The sequence below is a fragment of the Ictidomys tridecemlineatus genome, chromosome 14 (assembly GCF_052094955.1).
Source record: "Ictidomys tridecemlineatus isolate mIctTri1 chromosome 14, mIctTri1.hap1, whole genome shotgun sequence".
In the NCBI taxonomy this organism is placed as follows: domain Eukaryota; kingdom Metazoa; phylum Chordata; class Mammalia; order Rodentia; family Sciuridae; genus Ictidomys; species Ictidomys tridecemlineatus.
The window spans coordinates 5,881,926-5,909,205 of record NC_135490.1 but is presented as its reverse complement, the minus strand read 5'-3'; the positions used below and the strand labels follow the sequence as shown (position 1 = coordinate 5,909,205).

At 44.8% G+C, this 27,280-nt stretch overlaps 1 protein-coding gene across 1 annotated transcript in view; it reads left to right on the top strand.

Annotated features, from left to right (window-relative positions):
- The first annotated feature begins 23,842 nt into the window (after positions 1-23,842).
- Positions 23,843-27,280, top strand: part of Gata4 (GATA binding protein 4) — a 71,987-nt gene continuing 68,549 nt past the window's right edge. Inside the window, exon 1 of the mRNA XM_078030777.1 lies at positions 23,843-24,045. The gene's annotated coding sequence lies outside the window, so the exon portion shown is untranslated. The remainder of the gene's footprint in view (positions 24,046-27,280) is intronic.

Below are 27,280 nucleotides of genomic sequence, written 5' to 3'. Positions count from 1 at the left end.
CTTGCCATCATACTGGGGTTTGCATATGACTGTCCCCCCAAAGTCATGCCAGAATTTAACCCTCAGATCATCTGTCACTTGTGTTGAGAGGGTGGAAACTCAATCCAACTATAGCACTTGGAGGTGTGGCCTCTGGGAGGGGACTGGGATTAGATAAAGTCATTAGGGCGGAGCCCCCACGATTAAGTCCGGTGAGTTTGGAAGAAGAAGAAGTGAGACCAGACCCACAGATATGAAATGAGCTGCCTGCCTCCTACCGGTGCTGCCATGGACTCTGCCAGCAGAAGGCCATCACCACAGGTGGCCCTCGGCCTTGAACCTCCATCCAGAACCATCAGCTAAAATAAACCTCTTTGTTAAGGTGAAGTAGACCTCCCAGGTAGTCCACTCTAATGAAATGCTAATGAGCACACCCTGCCAGCAGCCACCCCGCCCGCCTCCTACGGGGCACCCGCACTTCCAGCACTAGCTTCATGCCTCCAGGTTTTAGGACCCACGTGGCCTTCATTTTCTTCCCAGGCCCTTAAAGACAGAAAAAAGAGCCGGCCCAGTGGCACCCACCTGTAATCCTCGCAGCTCCGGGGCTGAGGCAGGAGGATTGAGAGTTCAAACAGGGAGGCCCCGTCTTTAAATAAAATACTAAACTGGGCTGGGGATGTGGCTCAGTGGTCGAGTGCCCCTGGTTCGATCCCCGGTATCCCCCACCCCACTGCCGCCAAAAAAGAGAAGAGACAGAGATTCCCCTTTGTCCTAGACCTTCAGTCACCCTCTTGAAGACATCTTCCAATCCTCTACCCAATCCGTCTCTTTGGCTGCCTCCTAGTTAAGGACGCGGTCACCTCCTGCTTGGGATGGAGCACTGACCTCCCAATGCCCCACACACTGCTGCCAGAATTACCCTGGCAAGACAATACTAGAACCTCCATGTCCTGAAACACCCTAAGAGGTTCCCCATCTCCCAGAGAATAAAGCACCCAGAGCCCAGCCTCCCCGCCCAGAATCACCGCCCACAGCCTGGGTAAAGAGTCAAATAAAATGCTGAATAATATTCCAGTGTGTGTATATATGTATATATGATATAATATAATATGTGATATAATATACATATTATATAATATATCTATATGTCTACATCATATTTTCCTTATCCATTCACCCACTGATGGACACTTAGATTGACTTCATATCTTGGGTATTATGAATGGTGCTGCAATAAACATAGGAGTGCAGATGTCTCTTTGACATTTTGATTTCAGTTTCTTTAGATATATACCTAGAAACCGGATAACTGCATAATACGGCAGTTCTATTTTTTTGAGGAAACTCCATACCCTTTTCTAAAATGACTGTACTAATTTATATTCCCACTAACAGTGTACAAGAGTCCCTCTTTATACATCATTGGAAAAAATTACCATTTATCTTGATGATAATATCCATTCTGAAAGATGTGAAGTGACCTAATCTTGTTTGGCTTTAATTTTCATTTCCCTGGTGAATACTTTTTTGTATCATTGACCATCTGTATGTCTTCTTTTGAGAAATGTATATTCAGGTCCATTTCCTATTTCAAAATCAGCTTTTTGTTTTATTGTTATTGTGTTATTTGAATTCCACTGAGCTACAGTCCCAGCCAGTAATTTCATCTTAATGATATCAAGTCATTTGACCTATGAACATGGGTCTCTTTCCATTTATTTAGATATTTAATTTTTTAAATAGGAGCTTAGAGTTTTCCAAGTATTAATTTTATACTTTTTTTTAAGAGAGAATGAGAGAGAGGAGAGAGAGAGAGAATTTTTGATATTTATTTTTCAGTTCTCGGCGGACACAACATCTTTGTTGGTATGTGGTGCTGAGGATCGAACCCGCGTCGCACGCATACCAGGCGAGCGCGCTACCGCTTGAGCCACATCCCCAGTCCAATTTTGTACTTTTTTGATAAATTATTCCTAAGTATTTTATTCTTTTTTTTTGAGAATTTTTTAATATTTATTTTTTAGTTCTCGGCGGACACAACATCTTTGTTGGTATGTGGTGCTGAGGATCGAACCCGGGCCGCACGCATGCCAGGCGAGCGCACTACCGCTTGAGCCACATCCCCAGCCCAGTATTTTATTCTTTTTGATGTTATTGTGAATAAAATTTTTTCTTAATTTCAAAAAAAAAAAAAAAGAGTCCTGCAGCAGAGGCACCCCGCCTCCTCCCTGGAGTCTGCATTCTTTAGGGGAAGGTGGAATTCAGTAAGGGAGACTAATCCTCTGACAGAGGAGGGGAGGAGCCAGAGGAGCAATAGAGGAGTCAGCCTGGAAAGAGGGAGGTTGCTGGAAGGTGGGGTCAGCCCACAGAGGGAGGAAGTAGCCTTGTGTGAGATCAAGGGCAGTGCAGCCACCTGTGGCAAAGGAACGTCAGGCCAGCACGGCTGGGGCAGGGGACACAGGCTGCTGCCTTCTCAAGGAGGTCAGGAGCTGAGAGAGGAGGGCGGGTGTTAGAAGTTGGAGAAGAGCAAAGGTATAAAAACAGGTGACGTCAGCCATGAGAATGTGTGTCTAAAGGCGACAGCTCTGTCTGTCTGTCCATCTGGCACGTCCAGCCTGGCTCTCCTGCAGGTGGCTGGCCAGAGTCACAGCAAGGTGCACGCAAGGTGCTCAGCAGTTTGTGGTGGCCCACTTCCCTCTTTGTAGGGTTCGGATTCTCCAAATCTTGCACTGGAGCATAAAATCATAGTTAAAATAGAACTGTTCATGACAGAATTAAAAGGAATTCCAGGCTGGCATCTGAACTAAAGAAAAACCGTTGCCTCACAGAAGAGTTCAGGAGTGCTCTCACACACACACACACACACACACACACACACACCAGGAGATGGAGACCCAAGGGCTCCGACACTCTGCTGTTCCTACCATCTGGGCTCACAGGACCCCCAGACCAGCCCGAGTCTCACAAGCTGTCCACAAGCACCAAGCTGTCCACAAGCGGGCCTCTCAGGAGAAAAGAGGCCACACAATCTGGCAAAGCGTGGCCTTCAAACAAAGGTGAGGTAGGTCTGGGCTGGCCTCGGGAGAGCACAGGAGGGACACCAAGAAGGAAGCTCACACCTGCCCGGGGCTGCTGAGAGAGGACTCCCGCCAAGCTTGTCGCCATGAAAAGGGCCGACTTTCTAGTTCCTGGTTCCCTCACAGACCCCAGAGAACAGGCTCAAAACCCAGGAAGGATGTCCCCCAAAGCAAAAGCACAAGCAAAAACAACAACAAATAGATGAATGGGACTCCATCAAACCGTGAGACTTCTGTGCATCCAAGGGCACCATCCACAGAGTGGAAATGCGTCCTAGGGAATGGGAGAAGATGAGATTGCAAACCACCCAGTTAAGAAACAGCCAGGGATGGGGTTGTGGCTCAGTGGTAAAGCAATTTCCTAGCTCATATGAGGCCCTGGGTCGGATCCTCAGCACCACGTAAAATAAATAAATAAATAAAATATATTGTGTCCACTTACAACTAAAAAATAAATATTAAAAAAAAAAACAGGCAGAGGACTTGAATAGACATTGCAAAGAAGATGTACAGGTGGCCAAAGGCAATGAGGAGGTGTTCATCATCACCCACCATTAGAGGCTGGCAAATCATGAAGAAGGGGAAGGGGAGGCTAAGTAGTCAGAAAGGAGGCCTGGAGAGCCCCCGCTTCCCTGGCTAGAGAAGCAGGAGATGGGATCCTGCTGTCGGGGACAGTTGGAAATGATGTGCAGGTTCTCACGGGTGGCATGCTGAGTGATGGGGGGCCCCAGGACTTCCATTCCAGCCAGTTCCTTTATTACATACACCTAAGAAAGCACCTAGGAGCCAGAGGTCCACTCAAAGCTGACCGGGGCCTCCCCTGCCCTGTGCGACCTGAGCAGCGGCAGAGCAGGTGTGTCTGCTCCTCCTGCAGCTCTGGGCATGGGGAAGGGACCACTTTGGTCAAAGGCCAGCTGTGGAGCAGGTGTGGGCAAGGTCAGCTTCTCCACAGGTAGGGCGCAGAGCCCTGCCCAGGCCCGACTCCCCAGCTGTCCTTGCCTGGTGCCAACGTCTCCACAGAGTCCAGGATCTTTTTCAAGAGGCAGCATGGAAATTCCAGCAGCTCCCTCGGGTCTCATTTAAGCTCCTCAACCTCCTCTGACCCCCTGGGCCCTGCGTGTCTGTCCCCCATCCTTATTTCTTTATTACCCAGACCAAGACTTCCTGCTTTCCCCAAAGCGCCTGTCACACACCAGGGCTCCTGGCATATTTGCAGCCCGTGTGAAGAAGCAACCTCCTCCTGGAGTCTGCTGCTCCTCAAGGGCACAGGGCAAGGGGACCAGTCTGTAGGCTCCAGGTCTTCAGGGCTCCTGCCCGGGAGAGTTGGTACCTGCGCTTCCCCTGGGGTAGTCTAAACAAGCATCTTCAGAAAAAAGACATTTATTGCCAAGACAATCGGAGATAAGGGAGGATCATCTGTCTGCCCAAATGACTCAGGCTGGGCCTGCGCTGCGGCGTTGTCAGAGTGATTTCAGCCCAGGCCCTGCGAGACATGAGTCTCTTACAAACTCTAGATAAGGCCCCCGTCTTTATAGAGCTCGGAGGAGTCGAGGGGAGACGAGGAGTTGCGGCGGCGATAGTCCCTGCTGGAGATAAGGAGAATATATATTTTGTTTAAGCAAACCTGTCCGTAGGCAGGAGACGCCAATGAACTGGCATTCATCAAATCCTTTTCTGATTTACACGAATACCTGATTCCCCCGATAAGGAAAAGTGTAAGTCAACACTGCTCTGTTGTAATTGGGTGTTACCTGCCCAGATACCGGACTTTTTATCTACAGATCCCTTTGCAGGCTCCCTCCAGCTTTATCTGCGTCTTAGGTGTGACTAAATTGTCGTGTGTGCTTGTGTGTGTGTGTCTGTGTGTGCGTGCACGCATGTGTGTGAGCAGGGTGGGGGTGGGGAGCTCCAAAGATTTGCTCCTGAACAGGATCTGAAAAAATGCCACAGAGAGGTGGTGACTTGGAGTCCAAAGAGGAAAAGGAGGAGGTGGCGGGAAAGTGATGGACCACTTAATAATCAGACCAAAGCCGCCTGCAGCTGTCTCCTCCACAGAGCTCTGTCTGCTCTCCATCAGCCCCAACACCGGGAAACCGGGGCTGTCCTGATAAGAGGCCAAAACTGTGCTAAATCATCCCACACCTCTGGACTCAGTTTCTCCATCTATGAAAGGGAAAATTATGTCCACCCCTGTGCATCTATCATGAAGACGGATGGCCTGCATTACGCCAAGTGATCTTCCAACAGGAAGGCTGGTGGATTAAATAAAGATTTACAAAGAATTATGTCCAAATGATCCTTATTTATGATGTGCTTCGTGAAGGTAATAGATGGTAACTGGAAGGGACCCCAGGGAGAACCTACTTCCAGTACCTCCTTTTCCGAGTGGAAAAAAAAAGTGAGGCCCAAAGAAAAAAGGGACTTACCCAAAATAAACTATTCCCTTCCCCTCCCTCTGCTAGGAAGGAAAGAATTCTATGCTTCAAGTCACTGGTAACCTCAAGCCTACTCTTCCAGCCTGAATAGTGATACTTGGGAAGAATTTTTAGCAACATAGAAAAACAGTTTTGATAAAATGCTAATCGCATAGCAGAATACATAAATAATGGTGGGTATCCTACAACTGCAACTGTGCAATATGGTCTGTACAGGAAAAACAATACAGCGGTCCCCCATTATCCAAAGTTTTGTTTTCCACGGTTTCAGTTACCAGTGATAGACTGTGGTCATATTAAATAGAAAATAAATAACTCATACATGCATACATTTCGAATTCCATGCCTGAGAAGCATGGTGATGAAATCTTGTGCCATCCCTGAGCATGAATCGTTCCTTTGTCCAGCGTATCCATGCTGTGCATGCTACCCTCCCAATTGTAACTCAGTAGCCATCCTGGATATCAGATCAACTGTCCATCACAACCCAACATTCCTTCGATCTTAGGTGTGACTAATTTGTCCTGTGTGCTTAAGTAGGACCCTAACACTACATCCCCACACCTGTGATGGACCCAGTACAGTTTAGTAAGGTATTGAGAGAGAGAGCAAGAGAGAGAGAGATCACAACAATATAACTTTCATTATAGTACCTTGCTATAATTGTCCTATTATTTGTTATTATTGTCAATCTCTTACTGCATTTAATTAAAAAATTACTGTTTGTCACAGGTGCGTACACATGGAAAAATCACATAGTTTCGTACTATCTGCAGTTTTAGGCATCCACTGACCCTGGAATGGTAGTCCCCATGGATAAGGGGGTGGAATCTTGCATTTCAAAATAAATGAAAATAGTTGTGTTGGGGTGAGGGGGGTGTGAGTTTAAATTTTTGTTTCTGTTATTCTGTTATTATCATCTTTAAAAATATTGTGTTCTCTTTATAAAATTTTTAGACACAATACAGAAGGGTTTAAAATAGAAAAAATGAAACCACCTTCCTTTCAACTCCCAAGCCCCGGTCATGTTCTCCCAGGTGATGAGCTGCCCCTCCCTCCCTCCCTTCCTTCCTTCCTTCCTCCCTTCCTTCCTTCCTTCCTTCCTTCCTTCCTTCTTTCCTTTCCTTCTTTCCTTCTTCCTTCCTTCCTTCCTTCTTTCCTTCTTTCCTTCTTCCTTCTTTCCTTTCCTTCTTTCCTTTCCTTCTTTCCTTCTTCCTTCCTTCCTTCCTTCCTTCCTTCTTTCCTTCTTTCCTCCCTTCCTCCCTTCCTCCCTTCCTTCCTTCCTTCTTTCCTTCTTTCCTTCTTTCTTCCTTCCTTCCTTCTTTCCTTCCTTCCTTCTTTCCTTCTTTCCTCCCTTCCTCCCTTCCTCCCTTCCTTCCTTCCTTCTTTCCTTCTTTCCTTCTTTCTTCCTTCCTTCCTTCCTTCTTTCCTTCTTTCCTCCCTTCCTCCCTTCCTCCCTTCCTTCCTTCCTTCCTTCTTTCCTTCTTTCCTTCTTTCTTTCTTCCTTCCTTCCTTCCTTCCTTCCTTCTTTCCTCCCTTCCTCCCTTCCTTCCTCCCTTCCTTCCTTCCTTCCTTCCTTCCTTCTTTCCTTCTTTCTTCCTTCCTTCCTTCCTTCCTTCCTTCTTTCCTCCCTTCCTTCCTTCCTTCCTTCCTCCCTTCCTCCCTTCCTTCCTCCCTTCCTTCCTTCCTTCCTTCCTTCCTTCTTTCCTTCTTTCCTTCTTTCTTCCTTCCTTCCTTCCTTCCTTCCTTCTTTCCTCCCTCCCTCCCTCCCTCCCTTCCTTCCTTCCTTCCTTCCTTCCTTCCTTCCTTCCTTCCTTCCTTCCTTCCTTTCTTTCTTTCTTTCTTTCTTTCTTTCTTTCTTTCTTTCTTTCTTTCTTTCTTTCTTTCTTGCCAGGGCAAAGAAAACCCAGGGCATTCTACCATTGAACTACCACCTTGTTTTATTTTTGAGACCAGGTCTTGCTAGTTGCTGAGTCTGGCATCCAACTTGCTGTCTTCCTGCCTTGGCCTCCCAGGTTGCTGGGGTTACTGCCACCTGCCACTACCACACCTGGCAGTAATGAGCTTTAGATCTGCACTCTTTCCAGTCCTTTCTTAGATACAAACCTGAGCCTAAGAATTTGTATTTGTGTGTTTGCTCATTTAAAAGGGGAAGCTCAGTGACAGAGCACTTGCTCAGCGTGCACAAGGGCCTGGGTCCAATCCCCAGCACCACAATCATAATAATAAAATAAATACAAGGAGCGGTGGTGGAAATTCTCAGGGATCACTGTAACCAAGCACAAGCTCTACTGCGACAACAGGCCAAGTGGGGAAGATGCCCTCGCAGCAAGGCCACCAGGAAATGTGCCTTGCAGCTGGCTGAGAACAGAGTCCACACCCTTCTGCAGGGAGACTTTACTCCCAGAAGGACACTGACTCAGCCTGTCTGCTTGCACCCAGCCTCGGGCTGTTGGCCTCACGGACTCTGCCACCTCTGGTGCAATCACAGGTCAGTTTGCCGTTGGGAGGCTCTCAGACATCACTGAGTCAGTGCGTGTGAGTGACTTGAACAAGCAAATAATAAACAAGAAGTAAGGTGGCAGTGGGCGGAGCTCTAGTGTCATGAGTATGCAATATTCCTGGAGTCCACCATCCTTCATGATCCAGCTCAAATACTATGTTTACAGAACATTTGCTTATTTTTAGTTCTGGGTTCTCGTAATGTACTAATCCAAACTTTGGAACAGAATGTTTTCACGATTCAGGCATCCTCGGGAGATGCCCACATACTCCTATACTGTCCCCACAAACATCAGAAACACTTGGAGCAGCTTCTCCCTATCCAGGGTTGCCAGCTTTAGTAAACAAATCATGGTTTATCATTGTTATCATCAATAGGAAAGCTGGTTTTAATAATTCTGATACTCTTGTGTTATAATCAGCTACCTTATTGAATTCTTTTGTGAGTTTGCACACCAGTCAGGGATCAGTGAGGAAACAACCTACATCAGTCATTTTGACAGAGATCACTTAATAAAAGGAATTGAGAACTAGGCATCAAAAAACTAAAAAAGCAACAAGATAGCCTGTGTTGTGTGGGTCGAAACAATAAAGGCAAGTATTACTCCTCGGGCTGGATGGTCAAAAGGAAAAGATTGAGATGAGTAACACATAGCCACTCGGTGACAAGGCCCCAGAGCTACGCCTGTGCCTCTGAGGAGGTGGGGCTGGCAGATGGTATTGGCATCTCTGCAGTGTCTACCAGGACAAGAAAACTGAAATCTAGATTCAGCTGCTACCACCACAATGATCTGCTGCCTGGCGCAGTGGCACATGCCTATAATCCCAGCAGCTCCAGAGGCTGAAACAGGAGGATCGAGAGTTCAAAGCCAGCCTCATCAACGGCGAGATAAAAGCAACTCAGTGAGACCCTGTCTCTAAATAAAATACAAAATAGGGCTGGGGGTGTGGCTCCGTGGTCGAGTGCCCCTGAGTTCAATCCCTGATACCATCCCCCCACCAAAAAGAGAATGATCTGCTGCTGCCAGGATGCAGAGACTGGGGTCAGACACTGAAGACACGAGAAGCAAAGAGAAAGAAGCACCCTCCCCTCCCCAGGCCCCAGTCTCCCTGCACACCTTGGTGGCAGAGCAACCAGCCAGAAAGGCAGCGTGTGGTGTACAGTCCCTGCCTGAGCATCCGAGGGTGACACATAGAAAGGTGACTTTGAAGCTCCAGGACTGTTAGACTTGCACGGTGTGCAGATAAAAATGGCTCTGCTTCCTCTCTTCCAATTTTTGTGTCTTATGTGTTTCTTATGCTATTGGATTGGCTTGTGTTTACAGAATAGTGATGACAAGCATCTTTCTTTCATTCCCTGAAACAAGAATTCTTCTGGTTTTTCTGGTTATAAAAATATCTTTCTAATTTTTATTAAGAAGTTCATTTTTTTATTTTAATCAAGAAATAATGACTTTTGTTAAATGTCTTTTTGTTCCTATTGGTATAATGTAATTGTATAGTTTTTCGTCTTTTGACTGAGTACTATGATACATTTATTAATTTGTTTCTTAATATTAAATCACTTGGCTTCATAAAAGTAATGCATGTTTGACATTAATATCTTATTTTTATTTGCTATTTATGTCAGTACATGATATTTTATCCATTTTGAATTGTTATATCAATAGTAAAAAGAATAACTTAACATCAAACTATAACTTTTTTTTTAAAGAGAGAGAGAGAATTTTAATATTTATTTTTTAGTTTTCGGCGGACACAACATCTTTGTTTGCATGTGGTGCTGAGGATTGAACCCGGGCCACACTCATGGCCAGGTGAGTGCACTACCGCTTGAGCTACATCCCCAGCCCAAACCATAACTTCTTAAACATCTAATTTGTGTCATTTTTGTCTTTCATTTTAAAAAACAAATCCTTCGATTATTATCATCCCATAGATCTTTGAGTTGTGTAGGGATTCTCCCCCCAGAATCAGAAGTGCCCATATGGTTTTGTTTGTGTTCTTAGAACTGCTTTACGAACTGTTCCTTGCTCTTCCTTTCCCATTAACTGTCAGTTCTAGGGGCTGTCCTCTCACCTGCTTCTTCAGGAGCCACCGCCATCCCCAGTGTTAATTTGCTGCTTCTGATTTCCTTGGATTAGGAAGCCAAATGTTCAATTTTTTTCAATCTAAAAAAATATATATACATAAGACTGTCACTTGGAGAAGTTAGGAGTATCCTGCAATGTTACTCATATCCCTCCTGTTAAGTATGGCTAAAACCCTGAGCAAATGTAAGAAGACTGTAAAGGAGGGAGAAGGCAGATGGGCTAGGGAACTCAGGACCAAGAAGAACAGAAAAGAGAGTTGCCAAGTGTTCCTTTTACCCTAAGCATCCTATCCTGGGTGATGGAGAGGCCAACAACGCAAAAATACTAAATGGCACAAAACAACAACAGCAAAATAATCTTGCTCTTTCTGGCCAGAAGAGGAACCCACAGCAAGATGGACAGCTCCTGGACTATAAGTACAGGCCCAGCCAGAGAGCACAGAGGAAGGATGTGAAGATCCTCGGCTTCCACCCTGCCAGTGCCTCAGACCCCCAACTCCCCAACGGGTGGAGTCAGGCCCACTTAGAAATGAGGCCTTTGTTTCATGCAGCAGCATGAGGCTTCCCATTCTGCACTGTCACTAAAGGCCACAGGGGAGCCTGGGCTCAACCCCACCTCTCAATCAGAGGCAGCCACCCGCTCTGTGGAGAGTCAGGACTTTGACCACCATGGCGGGCATGGGGAGAGTCTGCTGTTCCCAGGCAGGGTGACTGCAGGAGCAACTTGTGGGGGCCTGAACCCCAGGGCTGCCCAGAGGAAGCCAGGAGCAACCCCTTTCCTGGGCTCCCTCCACCCAGTATCAGCCGAGGCCAAGTGCAGAGCTTTGACTGCCACTGCCTCCTGAAAGTGACGAGATCAAGGCTCCTATCGCCACGGTAGTGCAGAGACCTCCCGTCATGAATATTTAGATAAAATCTGGATTCTCATAACAGTACACAAAATGTTCTGGTTTCCATTGGAAACTTCTCATCCTACCAAGAACCAGAAAAAACTCCACTGGTAAGGAGAAAATTGACTGACAAGGATTGTGTTAATATTATGTGACAAGGATTTCACAGCTGTCATCATAGAAATTCCTCAACAAACAATTACAAGTAGTCTTTAAGCAAATGAAAATATAGAAACTTTGAGCGAGGAAAAAAGATATAAAGAAGAATCAAATAGGGCTGGGGCTGTCACTCAGCGGTAGAGCACACACGTGAGGCACCGGGTTCAATTCTCAGCACCACATAAAAATAAATAAATAAGGCTACTGGGTTCATCTACAACTTAAATATATATTTTAAAAAAAAGAATAATCAAATATTTTAAAACTGAAAAATATTGTAACCAAAATTAAAAATTTGGTAGGTTGGGCTCAGCAGCCAAACACAAGTGACTGGGCAAAAAACAGTGAACTTGAAAATAAAGCAATGGGAATGACCCAGTTCAAACCACAGAAAGAGGACAGATGTGAGAATGATAAAACCACAGAGGAGAGGGACTGTATCAGATGACTTAGCTTTCATGTCACTGGGAAAGAAGAAAATTGAGAAAGTCTTAAAAAGAAGAATGATGAACATCTACGAATCTGGAAAAAAAAAAAAAAAAGATAAACCCACTATATGAAGAAGCCAAGTGAAACCAAACCTCAAACAGTGCATCGCAAGGACATTCAGGCCAAGGTTCATCATAGTCAAATTTTGGAGAAAGAAAAATTTTTAAAAGCCGAGAGGGTTAAAAAAAAAAACAACCAAAAGCCTGACCTAAGATGGCAAGTGACAAATCCACTGGGATGACAGCAGGTTTGTCAGAAGAAACCACACAGCCCTGAAAGAAATGACAGAACAGTTTCTAAGTGCTAAAAGAAAAAGACTGTTGGTGAGGGTGCAGTGGCACAGGCCTGCAAACACCAGCTACTTGGGTGGCTGAGGCAGAAAGGAGGATTGCAAGTTCAAGGTCATCCTAACCCCGCCTCAAAATTTAAAAAAAAATAATAATAAAATAAAACAAATTGGGGGTGCAGTTTAGTGGTAGACCTCCCTGGGTTCAACCTCCAACACTGCAAAATAAATAAATAGATAAATAGGGTGGGGACGTAGCTCAAAGGTAAAGCACCATCAGCACTGCAAAAATTAATTAATTGAATAAGAGAGGAAAAAAGAAAGAATGTCCACCCCAAATTCTATACCCAGCAAAAATATTCTTCAGAAATGAGGGGTATATCAAGATATTTTCAGGTAAAGGAAAACAAAGAAAATTTGTTGCCAAAAGATCTTTTTTAAAAATGGATAAATAGAAAGAAACTGAAAGATATTTTCTAAACAGAGAGAAAATAACAAAAGAAAGAATCTTGGAACCTCGGGAAGGAAGAAAGAACAATATAAACATGAAAATAGGAGTAAATACAATAGATTTCTTTTTCTCTCTTCTTGAGTTTTTAAAATTATATTTGAAGTTGAAGCAACAACTGTATCACTTCTGTGGTTCTTGATTTAGGTACAGGAAATACTTAAAATATATACTATAAGTTAGAGAGAATAAAGGAACCTAAAGAGAATTAATTTTCTGCACTTCACTCAACCTAGTAGATGTGGGTATTAGTAGATAGTATATGTGTAATGTCATACCCATAGTATCCAGTAAAAAAGCTATACAAAGAGATATGCTCGAATGCACCATGGAGAGAAAAGATGAATTCTAAAAATTATTAAAGTAATTCATAGGAGAAAAATAAATAACATGGGGAAAAAGGAACAATTAAACTCCTAATATATTGATAATTACATTAACTGTAAATGGTCTCAGTACATGAATTAAAAGACAGGACTTGGCAAAGCACATTTAAAAAATAAAATATTGCCCAACTCTATGCTGTCTAGAAGAAACTCACTTCAAATATAACAACATAATTTGAAAGTAAAAGGATGAAAAAAAGTATACCACACAAAAACCAATCAAAAGAAAGTAGGAATGGCTATATATGAGGTAAAGTCCACTTCAGAACAAAGAAAATTACTGACTATAGAGGGGGATATGGCCTTTTGATAAAAGGGACATTCCATCAAGAAGACAGACAGCCTAAACGTGCATGCAGCAAACAGCAGAACTTCAAAATATGCAAAATAAAGACTAACAGAATTAAAAGGAGATAGGAATAAATCCACAATTGTAACATTTCTTTATCAACAGTTGTTGATAGAACAATGAAACAAAAAATTGGCAGACAATTAAAGGAATTTAAAAAACAACACCAATCAAAACAAAATAATCAACATTTATACAACACTCAACCCAATAAAGCAGAATATACCTTCTTTTCAGATTTCATGGAACAAACATCAACCATATTCAGGGCCATAAGATAAACTTCAGCAAATTTAAAGACCTGAAATTATATACTGTTTCCTTGACCACAAAGAAATCAAACAAACAAAAATTAGTAGCAGAAAAATAACCAGAAAATACCCACACACTTTGGAGACTAAATGATACGAATCTAGGGGCTGGGGATGTGGCTCAAGAGGTAGCGCGCTCGCCTAGCATGTGTGAGGCACTGGGTTCGATTCTCAGCACCACATAAAAATAAAATAAAGATATAAAAAAATGATACAAATCTAAACAATCCACGGTTTGACAGAAAATCTCAGGGATATTTTAAAAATACATTGAACTGAATGAAAATAAAAACACAACAACAAACGTTGAGGGACATGAGGAAAGCAGTTCAGATGAGATTTATAAACAGATTAAGAGTCTCAAATCAATTATCCAAGCTCCTGCCTCAAAACACTAGACATATAAGGAAAAAAAAATCAATCCAAAGCAATAGAAGGAAGGAAACAATAGAGAAAAGAGCAGATATCAATGAAACTGAAGGCAGAGAAATAGTTTTAAAAGTTGATAAAGCAAAAAGCTGGGTCTTTGAAAAGATTGGTAAAATATTAAGAAATTCTAGCAAAACTGAAAAACTTTTTTAAAAGGGGTGAAAACACCAATTTCCATGATTAGGAATGGGTTATTACTCCAAACCTCTCAGGCATCAAGAGACAATGATACTGTGATCAACTCTACACACATCACTTTGACAATTCCTCAAAAAGGAAAAACTATCACCAAGTGGTGAGAGATGAGGACCGAGGGGAAAATGCTAGGGAGTGATATTGGCCAAATCATATTGTTAAATTGTGTGCATGTACCAATATCTAACAACAAATTCCATCATTATGTACAACTATAATGCACCAATAACAGAATGTAAAAAAATTCAAATGAAATATTTTTTTAAAAAGTTACTTCTCTCTTTTCTTCAAAATCTAACTGAAATCAAATCTAATTGTGAAAGAGTTTTTCAATTACAAGTGTCAGCATCAAACACTGTGCAATCTTGCCACCAAGGAAATCACTTTAACATTGTTACCTATGTCCCAAAATATTATATATGTTCATTATTAATTCAAAATGATAGCCATTGTTAAGCCTGCTACTATAGCCTGCTATTTAATGCTTTAATAAAGCAGCACTAATTGTTTTCAACAAAAAAGTACCAACTATTGCAATTCACATAATATGAAAGAGACCACTTAGTACTACAATTTTTAAGAAAATTGAACTTGCAATTAAAACTCTTTAAAAAGAAATACACAGGCCTACATGATTTCACTGGAGAAGTCTACCAAGTGTTTAAGGAAGAAATAACATCAATCTTTCATAATCTCCTGCAGAAAATGAAAATGAGGGTAACATTTCTCAATGCATTTTATGAAACCAACACTACCCTGATACCAAAATGAGACTAATACACAAAAAGAGTACTACATCCCAATATCTCTTATTTATATAGATGTGTGTTATTAACAAAATATTAGCAAATAATAGATTTATTCCAAGCATGAAGAACTGGTTCAATATCTGAAAAATCAACCTACGTGATGTATCACATTTACAGGCTAAGAAAGATAAATCATATGACCATGTCAGCTGGTACCAAAAAATAAAGGCTTTGACAAAATTTGACATCAATTCATGACAAAAATTATGAAAGGAGGAATAGAAGGAACTTCTTCAACTTGACAAAGAGGAGTGGAGATTCACTGGAGGGGGGATGGGGGATGGGGAGAAGGTGGGAGGATGGGAATGGGCAAGACAGTGGGATGAATGGGATATACTTTCCTATGTTCATATATGAATACACCCCCAGTGTGACTCCACATCGTGTACAACCACAAGAACGAGATTTTAATATAAAAAGTATAAGCATAAAACTTTTTTTTGCCATGTGTATATGACATGTCAAAATACATTCCACTGTCATGTATAACCAAAAATAAACAATTTTTTTAAATACCTATGGCTAATGTATTTAATGGTGAAAGTCTGAATGTTTTCCCCAAGATTGAGAAAAAGACAAGGATTTTTGTTCTCACAAGTTCTGTCCAACACCGAGTGTTCTAGTCAGGACAACAGACGAGTTGGAAAATAATAATGAGAGGAACACAGATCAGAAAGAAAGAAATGAAAGTATGCCTGTTTGAAGATAACTTGATCATTTACATAGAAAACTCCAAGGAATCTACAAAAAACACTCCTAGAGCTAATAAATGAGATCAGTAAGGGTACAGGAAATAAAACTCACAAGCAAAAATAAATTTTATTTCTATATGATAGCAATGAATGAGTAGAAACTGAAACTAAAAACACAATATCCTTTGTAATTACTCTCCAAAATAGATTATTTTTTAAATATTTTTTTTTAGTTGTAGATGGACACAATACCTTTATTTTATTTGTTTTTATTTTTATGTGGTGCTGGGGATCGAACCCAGTGCCTCACGCATGCTGGGCAAATGCTCTACCACTGAGCCACCACTCCAGCCCCCAAAATAGATTCTTAAATGTAAACTAACAAAACATGTATAGGACTTATATACTGAAAATAACACTGGTGAAAAAAATTTAAAAAATTAAATAACTTGAGGGACATACCATGTTCACAGATTAGAAGACTGAACATCATAAAAATGTCACTCCTCCCAAAATTCATACATAGATTTAATGCAATTCCTATAAAAATCGTAGGAGGATTTTGTTTTGTAGATGAGATTAAGATTATTGTGAAAATCTATATGGAAAAGCAAATGAACTAGAAAATGTTTTTGGAAAAGAATAATGACTTATGGCGCTATAGTAAAGCACGCAGTAGCAGTGGTGGGGAGAAGACACATAGGTCAATGGAACAAAACAGAGAGCCCAAAATAGACCCCCAACACACACACAGCCAAGTGCCCCCTGCAAAAGGAGTTCAGAGAGGAAAGGTACAAGAGGTGCCAGAGCAATGAGACACACACAGGACAAACAGATAAACCAACTTTTTTTTTTAATATTTTTTTTGAGCTGTAGATGGACACAACACAATGCCTTTTTAATTTTTTTTTATGTGGTGCTGAGGATCGAACCCGGGTCCCGCCCATGCTAGGCAAGCGCTCCACCGCTGAGCCACAATCCCAGCCCCCTAGATAAACCAACTTTGAACTAAACTCACACTTACATGCAACTAACTCAAAATGGACTCGAGATTTTAATATAAAAAGCATAAGCATAAAACTTTTAGAAAACTACAGCATGGGACATGGAGAAGACTGCCTAGACATGACATCAATAGTCAAGTCCATCCATATGAGAAACATCAGAATGCATCAAAATTTAAAACTTCTGTTCTATGAAGACACTCTTAAGATGAAAAGACAAGCTGTGGATGGGGAAAAAAAATACTTGTAAACCACGTATCTGACAAAGGACTCACACTTAGAATTTGTAAAGAATCCTCAAAGTTCAAAAGCAAGGAAAAAAAAAAACAGCTCCATACAGGGACATTTCATTTCAACAATTATATAGGATGGCAAATAAGCATATGAAAAGAAATTAACCTGACTAGCCAGAAGGAAAATGCAAATTAAGACCACATCGACTCTCACTACACAATTACCAGAACAATAAAAAAGTAAATGAAAGTAACAATACCCAAAGCCAATGTGGACAAATTGGATCTCTCACATATCATCACGCTAGAGCATAAAACAGTACTGCCACTTTAAGAGGAAACTTGGCAGTTTTTAAGAAACTGAAAGGCTGAGGCACAGCTGAGTGGCAGGGGAAGCACTCACCTAGCACGTGCCAGGCACTGAGTTCAATCCCACAAATAAAAGAAAAATGAAACTAACTATACACTTCATATATGGCCCGGCAATGACATTCCTGAGCAGTTGGCCTAGAGATGTGAAAACTTATGTCCAGAAAAAAAAAAACCACTGTACACTGGTCTTAGCAGCTTTATTTCCAAGAACTGGAAACAACCAAAATGCCCCTCAATGGGCAATGATTAAATAAACTACCGTATGTCCATATCCTGTACAGCAATGAAAAGAAATGAACTAATTATACATGAAATTCCTTGGGTGGATCTCAAGGACTTGCTGACTGTCACATGTGGCATGATTTTATTTAATAACATTCTCAAAATAACCAGATTACAGAGGTGGAGAAAACTGTCGATTGCCAGGGATTGGGCATGTCAGAGGGGAGGGGGACGGAGGGTACAAGGGGTGGTCTTCACATGATGGCCTGGTTGCATCTTGACCCAGTGGGGGTACAGCCACCTACATGTGATGAAATGGCACAGAGCTTAGCACAAGCATTGTGCCAATCTCAAGTTCCTGGGGTGGGTGGTGTACAATAATTATATATGATAGACTCTTTGGGGAAGACTGTCAAGCACATGGAATGTGTGTGTTGTAACTTCCCAGGAATCTTAATTTCAAAGTTAAAAAGTGGAAGTCTTTTCTTCACATTTTAACAGCACATATCTCTTTCAGTAAAATACTAATAATGGTCTGGGATGCAAACACTGATCAAACCTTCTTGCTTTTAAAACATGTAATGTTAAGGAAAGCTTGGTCATTGAGAACTTGATATATTTGTCAGGCCATAAGAAGAAAAGAGATTCAGCATCTCCTCATTTATACAAGTCAATCCACCAACAGAATTATGGATTATTCTGTGAATTATGGCCGTGTTGTTAGCCAATACTCTTTCCGTTGCAAAGGTCCAAAAAAATTCAAATTAGTTTAATAAAGCTTTGCACAGTTGAATCTTGGGGTCTCAGCCATGTCAGCAGGGTCCCTGAAGATGCATATTCGACCAAATTTGGAATTCCAGTGGACGGATGGCTTTTGCTCATTAGCTCTGGCTGGAAAGTCCCAGGAAAATTCTAAAGGGATGTTTAAACTGGCCAAACTTGGGACACCTGTTATCTCTGAGCCACAGGGAATGGATGTCCCATGGGAAAGAGGATTCTGCCACTTGATGCTGAGATGAGGGAGGCCGTGTGCTAGGACAAACCTTCCCCCAGGATCCACTTGGCCCTGAAAAAAGGAAATTTCCAGATGTCCTGCCCTGAAAACTTTATGCTCCAGGCGGAACACAAGATGAACTCAAATTCACAAACACAAACACTAGAGACAGGAGAGGGCAAATATGCACCCTGAGCCTCAACCTGTCCGAAAGACACTGATCTGACTGGGGATCAGTACAGTGTGAGCGTGAGATGCTGAGCTGGTCTCTGAGTGACTGGAGGGCCTGAGATTGCGTGCCTCTGGTAGGGGGAGGCTTCCAGGGACAGGTTCCAAAAAGGGGAAGCATGAAAACCACTTGGTTCAAACAGGATAACAGATGTGACCACGTCGTCCACCGTAGACTGCTACACACAAAGCAAGGAGTGTGAGCAGAGCTTTCCAAACTAAGGAAGGGTATGAGAAGCTGAAGGTCAGCCTGGCAGAGCAAGAAGCCCTGAACTCAAGGCCTCCCTGTAAATCAGATAGAGGGAGAAGAGAGGACACACCTGGGCAGAGTGTGGGTCAGTGGTGGGGGCTTGCCTAGCAGGCGGCAGGCCCGAGTCCCATCCCCAGCACGGCAGAGAGGGAAGGAGAGAGAAGGCACAGGGCACTCCGCACAGTGCCTGGTACTTGGAGAGACTCCACAGCCTGGCTCCAGTCCAGGGTCGCCAACATCAGCCTGCAGGAGCAAAGGAAGCAAGGCTGACTCAGTCGCAGGGCTGACCCAGAAAACCAAGCCAGTGTGGAGGCAGACCAACCCACTCCAGGATGCTCTGCCGGGATGCCTGGCGCTGCACAGGAGAGACTTCAGGAAACCTCTACTGAACCTAGCAGATGGCAGCCCCAGGAATGAAAATGCTCTGGGTTTAGACACTGATGAGGGCTGTGCAGGCTTGTGATCATCTAAAACCTACTGTACTGTGCATGTAAAGACGAGTTTTATGACATGTGAATTGTGTCTCAATTTAAAAAAAAAAAAGCAACTGAAGACTGGCAGGCTGGAGCAGAGAGCAGCCATCAGAAAAGGGCGGAGGGCGGAGTTCAGTCGGAATGTGGCTGAACCCCTTGCTTTCAAACTGTCCTCGCCCCTGCCCACACCACACAGACTCTGGGCAGTTCCAGAGTTGCTGAGATCTCAGATGCAAATAACTGTCACCCACCAGAATGAAGTGACTTAGGGCATCCTAGTGCCAGGGGTCGTGTGTTCCAGTATCCCTGCCACAAGCCAGGAGAAGGTGCCCAGCTAACACTGCACAGTCACGAGCTCCCGGGCCTGCGTGCTCATGTCCACTTAAGAACGGTCTGGCCACTAGTTGACACAAGTGGCCAGAGCAGGGTCTCTGGGCTGAATGCAAGCCTCCTGCTGCCCACAGCTGATGCTGATAATGGTCACAGCAGCAATGACTAACATTTTTAGCACCAGGCATCATACTTCTGATTCCATAGAAGTTAGCACATAACTTTGAGGAGAAAAAAATTGTTACTGTACCCATTGGACAGATTTAAAAGGATTCTGGATGTTCATTAATCTCACACCAGAGGAGGAAATGTAATGTCCAGAGACTGTCTTTTAATTAAATGCTTAGAGTCAAATATTGCAAAACAGGACAGTGTCCTGAAGGGAAGTCGGGTTTCAAGAGCTGTTTGAGGCAAAAGGGTCAGATGGCGAGGAGCCTTTCCCTTTCTGCCTTGTACAATACCTTTGATTTTAGCAATGGATGCATCACAATCTGATAATAAAAATTAATAAAAAGTGTGTGTGTGGCTGAGTACAGTGGTACACACCTGTAATCCCAGTGGCTCCAGAGGCTGAGGCAGGAGATTGCAAGCTCAAAGCCAGCCTCATCAAAAGCAAGGTGCTAAGCAACTCAGTGAGACCCTGTCTCTAAGTAAAATATAAAAAAAGGGCTGAGAATATAGGTCAGGGGTTGAGCACTCCTGGCTTCAATCCCTGGTTTAAACAACAACAACAACTGTGTGTGTGTGTGTGTGTGTGTGTGTGTGTGTGTGTGTGTACATGTGTCCCTGGGTGTGAATACTGAAAGCACAGGAGGGGCTGTAGGTAGCTCAGTGGTAGAGCCTTCCCAAGCATGCAGTAGGCCCTGGGTTCAATACCCAGCATCACATCAAAAAGATAAAAATAAAGAACAGGGAGGGAGTGTCCTTAGAAAGTCTCTGGCCCTCTCACAGGTGTGGATTTTCTTCTTTCTTTTTTTTTTTTTTTTGAGACAGGATCTTGCTAAGTTGTCCAGACTGGCCTCAAACTTGCAATCCTTTGGGCTCAGGCTCCCCAGCAGCTGGGATTAAGGGGTGCCCACAGTGCCCCCCAAGCTGGTGTGGACTCCCAGTGACTTTTGGAGCCTGGCTGGTGTTTCCAATAGTTACACTGCTGTCTCGGTCATTGTCCTCGTGGACAATGGGCTGAGCTTCTGTCCCAACAGACCAAGTGCAGGAACACAGGACCACCGGCTTCTGCTGAGGACAGGCACACTCACAAGTTGCTGGGTGGAGGGTGGCTTCACTAACTCTGTGCCCACAGTTTTCCTGGGTCCATGGTTCTGTCTAAGGACCCTACCCTGGGCAGTGAGGGATCCAGGGTTCTGATTTCCCTTCCAAAGACTCCCTGGCCTGGCTGGATCAAACTAGGCCCAGGATGGTGGCATCCCAGATCACCCCCAAAAACATAAAAGTTCTGGAATGTCTGAAGCTGTAGGGGACAAAAACTAGGTCTCCTCCCACCTCAAAAAAATAATTCATAAATGTAGAGAGAAGTGAAAACACACAGTGTCATTAGTATTTGCACGAGTGTTTATTTATTGCTGTTTTTATCCTGGACCACAGAAATGCATCCTCTCTGCTTGCATTTTTTCCTAGACTTTGGTGGCTTCATAATGTTCTGGGGTCACTGGTAGAGCTGCCATAGGTCCCATGGCTACCGCCCTATGAAACAGAAAGTTCTCCTCCCTAAACCTCCGGTAAAGAGGTGTTCTGTCTACTCCTATGCAATCCTCTGAGAACTTCTTCCTTTGTTCTCTTTGGTAAAATTCCTGAGCAAGCAAGACAAAGTCTGCATCTCAGTGTGACTCTAACTGGGACAAGTGGATATTGCTATTTGCAGGATCTGCTACTTTGGAGGCTGGAAACCTCTTCTCCAAAGTTTAGATCAAAGCTCCAAACCAAGCAGAAAACATGATGAGTTAATCAAAAACCAGAACGTAGGCTGGGCACATGCTTCTAATCCCAGCAACTCAGGAGGCTCAGGCAGGAGGATCGCAAGTTTGAGATCAACCTCAACAATTTAGCAAGGCCCTAAGGACTTAGCAAGATCCTGTCTCAGAATAAAACATTTTTAAAAGAGCCAGGAATGTTGCTCAGGGACCCCGAATTCATTCAGGGTGAAAGGAGCCTGGATTCAATCCCTAGTACCTCCCACCTCCAAAAAAAGGAACATAGGATTACCATGTGATCCAGCGATTGCACTTCTGGGAACATGCCCAGAGGAATTGAAGACAGGAACTAGAACAGACACGTGAGCTTCTGTGTCCACGGCAGCATTACCCTCACCAGCCAAAGAGGGCAACAACCCACATACCCATCAACAGCCTGGGGGAGAAGCAAAATGGGGTCTACTCATACCATAGAGCATCCTTCTGCCTCAAAAAGGTCCTCACAGAGGAAGCTTGAGGACGCTCTGCTTGGTTAAATAAGCCAGTCACAGCCCTGTGACCCTCTGACAGAGCAGACGGATTCACAGAGAAGAAGGTAGAAGAGAGGTGGGTGTGCAGGGGAGCTTGGGGGTAGAGTACTGCCTAGGTTGACCCCTAAAGAGAGCAGAACAGTGAGACCAGGAAGTGGGGGGAGAAAGGGGCCTGGGGAGCTCGTGTTTAATGGACGTGAGTTTCAGTCTGGAGAGAACGGAGAGAGTTCTGGAGGGTGGCGATGGTTGGATTACTGAAGGTACTAATGCCACTGAACGTACACTAAACAGCAAAAAAGCTAAGTTCTGTGTGACGTGTATTTTACAGTCATAACAACAGCTCCATGAGCGGAACCTCCATGTCCGCAGGCAGCCCTCTGGTGACGATGGCGGCCCCTGGGTGGAGAAGGCTGTCCTGGTTTCTGCCCCTGCGCCTTGTCCGGTTCAGCTCACTCTTCAGGAATTTTAATGATCTGACGCTGCAGGGAGTTTTACATGAGAATCTTCCTGTGGCATAGTTTCTAGAGTCATCTGGCGGGGAAGAGTGCAGAAACAGAGAGCAGTAATGGACACCTTATTCATCACTTAGGAAATACTCATAGCTAAAAGTTCTTGGAAGGAAAAAATACTCATGTTTCTCTTATATTTTCCCCTTCTCCCAGACCTTCGCCTCTCATGGCTCTCCCTGCTCACACGGGCTCTGCGATATCTGGCAGCCCCCTCGCGGGCCTACATTCAGAGAGGGTAGCAACTTGCCTGGTCTCCCCCCACTTTCAAGGATCCCAGAAGCTATGCATGGGGAAATACATTAAAATAGAAAGAAATGTGTTTGTTCTTGAGACCTGCCTCTCCGAGATCCTGATTCTGCAGCAGGGACAAGCTGCCCTAAATAAAGCCAGGCATGTGAAGAGGGATCTCAACAGCCAGCCTGTCAAGAGAGATCTGTTTGGCCTGGTTCCTTGGATCACACCACAGCCTTCAATTTGTACGTGCCTTTCGGTATGCCTGGCCCCACAATTCTGGGTCATTTGGGGGCCAGCAGAGCTGCACATCCCTGGCGTGTAGAGAATGAGCTCCCCATCTCCTGGAGCATTCAAACAGTGCAGACAGTCACCTTGAAGGGGATTCCTGCTTTGTGTAGAAGTGTGGAATTCTGAGGTCACTATTCTAGGAATCCAGTGGCTTCTTCATTGTTGGATTAGGAATCAATTGATTGGGAATCCAATATGGGCTCCTCCTTTTCCTTGAATGTGACTTGACCACAAGTACATTCCTAACCACCACCACCACCCCCAGCTTGGTTGCTCCATTCAGGGTGATAATACACAATCTGCCTACCTGCCCCTGTTGTGAGGACCCCTAAAATGCTAATGAGCAGCGAACTAAAAACCCTATAATTCTATTGCCATCCTAGAAGGAGTGGAGCTACTGCCATGACATGAGCAGTCCTCCCGCTGGTCAGACGGCAGGACCAGTGGAATCCGGAGGAAGAGGAGCACACTGTGAAGGGAGCATGTTTCCTTAGGTTGTTGCCTGTGGGTCTTGTGTTCTTGGAGTGACCTTGAGCAGCATCTCTGAACCTCATGAACATCGGCTTTAAAAAAAAAAATTGTCCAGCAAGGCGTCATTCCCTAGCAGGGTTTCCTTCCACTTCTGCACATACCAAAAAAGAAAAGTCGACCACAGGCTTGCTGAATTAATGAACCACTTCTCTTATCTATTTTTCCTGTTATCTAATTCTGAGAGGAAAGCTGGGAGCTGGGAGACGCGGCTCACAGCGTCTCCCTCCCACCCGGCGGAGGACAGCCTGCAATCTCTGGGCTGGGGCCAGGCTGTCCCTGAAAGCTCGCTCCACCGGGCCTCGAGGAGCCGCAGGAACACCGCTCCCACCGGGTGAGTCCCCTCCGGGTCCTCCCCGCCACCGGAGGCCAGAAGGAGCGGCGGCGACGGGAACTGACTGAATACAGGCCAGGTTGAGGGTCTGAGGGGGAGAAGGAGGGCAGGGCAGGCCTCGGTGAGCAAGCCCAGGGGCTGGGGGGCCTCAGGCCTCTGCCGGGCTGGAAAGGATGAGGGCTCCAAGGCCAGGCCACAGAGGCAGGGCTCCCTGCTCCCCTCCCTGCTCCCCTCCCTGCTCCCCTCCCTGCCTCCCTCCCTCTCCCTCTCTCTCTCTCTCTCTCTCTCTCCTTTTGTGTTTCTTTTTCTTACAGCTGGTTGGCATTTTAGTTCTCTGTTTCCTGGTCCAACACCCCACTCCACGAGTCGGGTCGGAAGCAGATGGGAGGGTTGGTTTCTCAAGAAAAAACACTAATTGAATAAATATGGACCACACCAGAAACCAAGTGGGTTTGACCAGGTGTCTCTGGACCCTCTGTCTTTGCTCCATTCACCAAACCCAAATCACATTACCTTCCCGGGGGTCCCTGCTGCTGTTGGGGTCCTCTTCACCCCACTGGAAAACCCAGGCAAACCCTTCCTGGCCCCTGTCAGAGCTGGCCCAGTGTGCTTCCGGGCGAGAAAGCCTCCACAGTGTTTCCTGTAGGCTGTTCATTTATGGAATGGGTCTCAGCCTTCAGCATCTGAGGATTTTCTTTGCCTATTTGTAGGAAGGGTCAGTCAGCTTGGAGAAGGGTTTAATTTTCATTTATTCTGGAGCCAGACGTGATGGGAAGGAGTGTGGGGTGTCTCTTCCCCAAGCCCACTGCTTGTTTGGGAACATTTGAATATGCTCTTAGCTGCCTGTGCTTTTGCAGATCATTCACTTACCTCTCCTTCCTCTAAAGCCAAAGTGTAGCAAACGAAGAAGAGCAGACACCCCGGGAGAGGCAGAAGGCAGTTTTCAAGGACTCAGGTGGAGAATGAGGAGCACAGAGTTCTCCTCATTCAAGTTGTGCCTAGGAGATCCAGCTCTTGGGAGAGTCTGCAACCTACCTGGCAGCCCCTGCCTCCTGGCGCTCCAAGGCTAAAAACAATGGCATTTTAAACTCCGTAGCTGAAAAAGGATTCAGCAACTGCTCTTCTGGCATTGGGTAGGATTTGGTGCACTGGGGCGATGACTACAAATATTAGCTCTGCCAAGAAGAGAATGGAAAATATTTCCCTGTGGGTATCTCTCCCTCTCCAACAGCCCTGTCGACTTCCAGCAGGCTGAATTCAAAAACTGTCTCAAAACTTACACTCATCTTTCCCGACTCTTTGACTTCCTCCTCCTGGCTCTTTTTCCCCCAGTGCCGATATACATACTCCTTATGTTTTCCAAAGTAAGGGAAATGAAATGGTTTTAGCTGGGAAAAATCAGCCAGTCTGAATTGAGGGAAACCTTACTGTGTACAGCTGCTAGAATCTTGTGATTTGTCATCACAAAATTGGATTTGCTTTTTTAGTAGTAGTTGTAGTAGCAAATATTTTGTTTCTGCTAGTCTTATTTGACAATTTGGCCCTGAGGAAAGGGTATTTTAAAGTCCCTTTTTATGAACTTTTTTGACAGAGTTCATTTTTAGCCACGTAGACATTGGCAACCATTTCCTTTTTCTTCTAAGAATGTGTCTCTGAAAGTGATTTTTGCATTTATGAGGTCAACTGGCAGAGGGAAATATTGGTTTTCTATGGTTGGTATTGAGTATGTTAATAAATTGTTTTTATCCATGTTCTGTTTTCAAACACAATAAAATACCCATTTCCAATGGCTTTCCAGTTCCCGGTTATATTTGTCGAGTGATTTACAGGATAGAAAATTACAGTTTGCACGTGTGAAGTGCAGCAATGTTTTAGAGCTGGGAAGGGTGGGGAGGAAGGGATTTAGGGCTGGGGCTGCACACCCGACTAAAGAACTTCAAGCCATCAATCTCCAATTGTCTAAACACAGCACAAAGGGAGATTCGAGCAATTATCCGAATAACTGGGTGGGGGGGAACTCTTCACCTAAATTATCTCGATTAAAATGCGACTTTGGAAAAAAAGTCCCGGATTTTGAACCTCCGCCTGGGCTGTTCACCGTTGTGCAAATTCAGGCGACTTTTCTACAGGTCCTGGGATCAGAGTCGGGAACGGGAAAGGAAAGGCAGGTTTCTAGAAAAGTTTTAAAGGGGCTCGGGCCGCGCCACTGGGGAGGGGGTGGACGCCGGGACGCCCCCCTCGGGTCTGATAAAGCCCAGAAGCTGATCTAAGGTCAATAAACCAGGCGGCGTCAGGCTGCGCCGCGGGGTCGGAAAGCTCAGGGGCGGGAGTGGGGAGAGCTTAAGGCTGTCGGCAAATGAAAAGGACCCGTGCGCTCCAGTCCCGTGGAGCCGTCCGCGGAGTGTGGGGCGCGCAGCCCTGGAGGGGCGGGCGGGCCGGGGTCCCCACCTGCCGGAGTCCTGGAGGCCTCCGCCGAGTAATCTGGGCTTTCTAAGTGCCCCAGCAGAGCCCCGGTTGGCCCGGGTACCGGGATAACAGTTTTACCCCTGCCACGAGTTTGGAGAAGGAAACGAAAAGTGACAGTTTTTCAAGGGGCAGAGATGAGGTGAAAAGGGAAATGGAGGTTCCCTCAAATAGTGCGAGCACACGAAAAGCCTCATCCTCACCCCTAAAGAGAGAACTGCCCTGGAGTGAGGAAAATCAGGAAGAAAGAGGATGACAGTATTGCTCATTAGCCATCAGTTTTGATCCCTTTCGTTCGGCAAATTCCTCTTGCATCAACCTTTTGTTCCTGCCACTCCCCGCATGAAGAGAAGAAAGGTTAGGAGCATTAGTCGGCCCCAACCCTGCTGCTGGGATCTCCCGCCAAGAGCTTGCTCACTTGCTAACTGATCTGAACGATCCAGGGTCTTCCCAAGACACAGCCCCAATTCCACGTGCGCAGACTGCGGGGAAAGGTGGACAATGGAGCCTGGAAAGGACGCTGCTCCCACCTGGGCCTCCCTGTGCCGCCTCGCGTCCTGACTCTCCCGACCCTCGGGCTAAACAACTGCAAAGCCCTAGCGGGCAGTGGGAGACCGGAGAGTGGAGTGGGTTGGGGAGTGGACTCCTTCAGCAACACGAGCCCCGAGGGGTCCCTCCTGACAAGCGTGACCACGCACTCTAAAGCCAGCAAACAACCACATCATAAAGACTTTCCCCCCCATTTTTCCCGCGTTGGGCCCAAGAGGCAGCG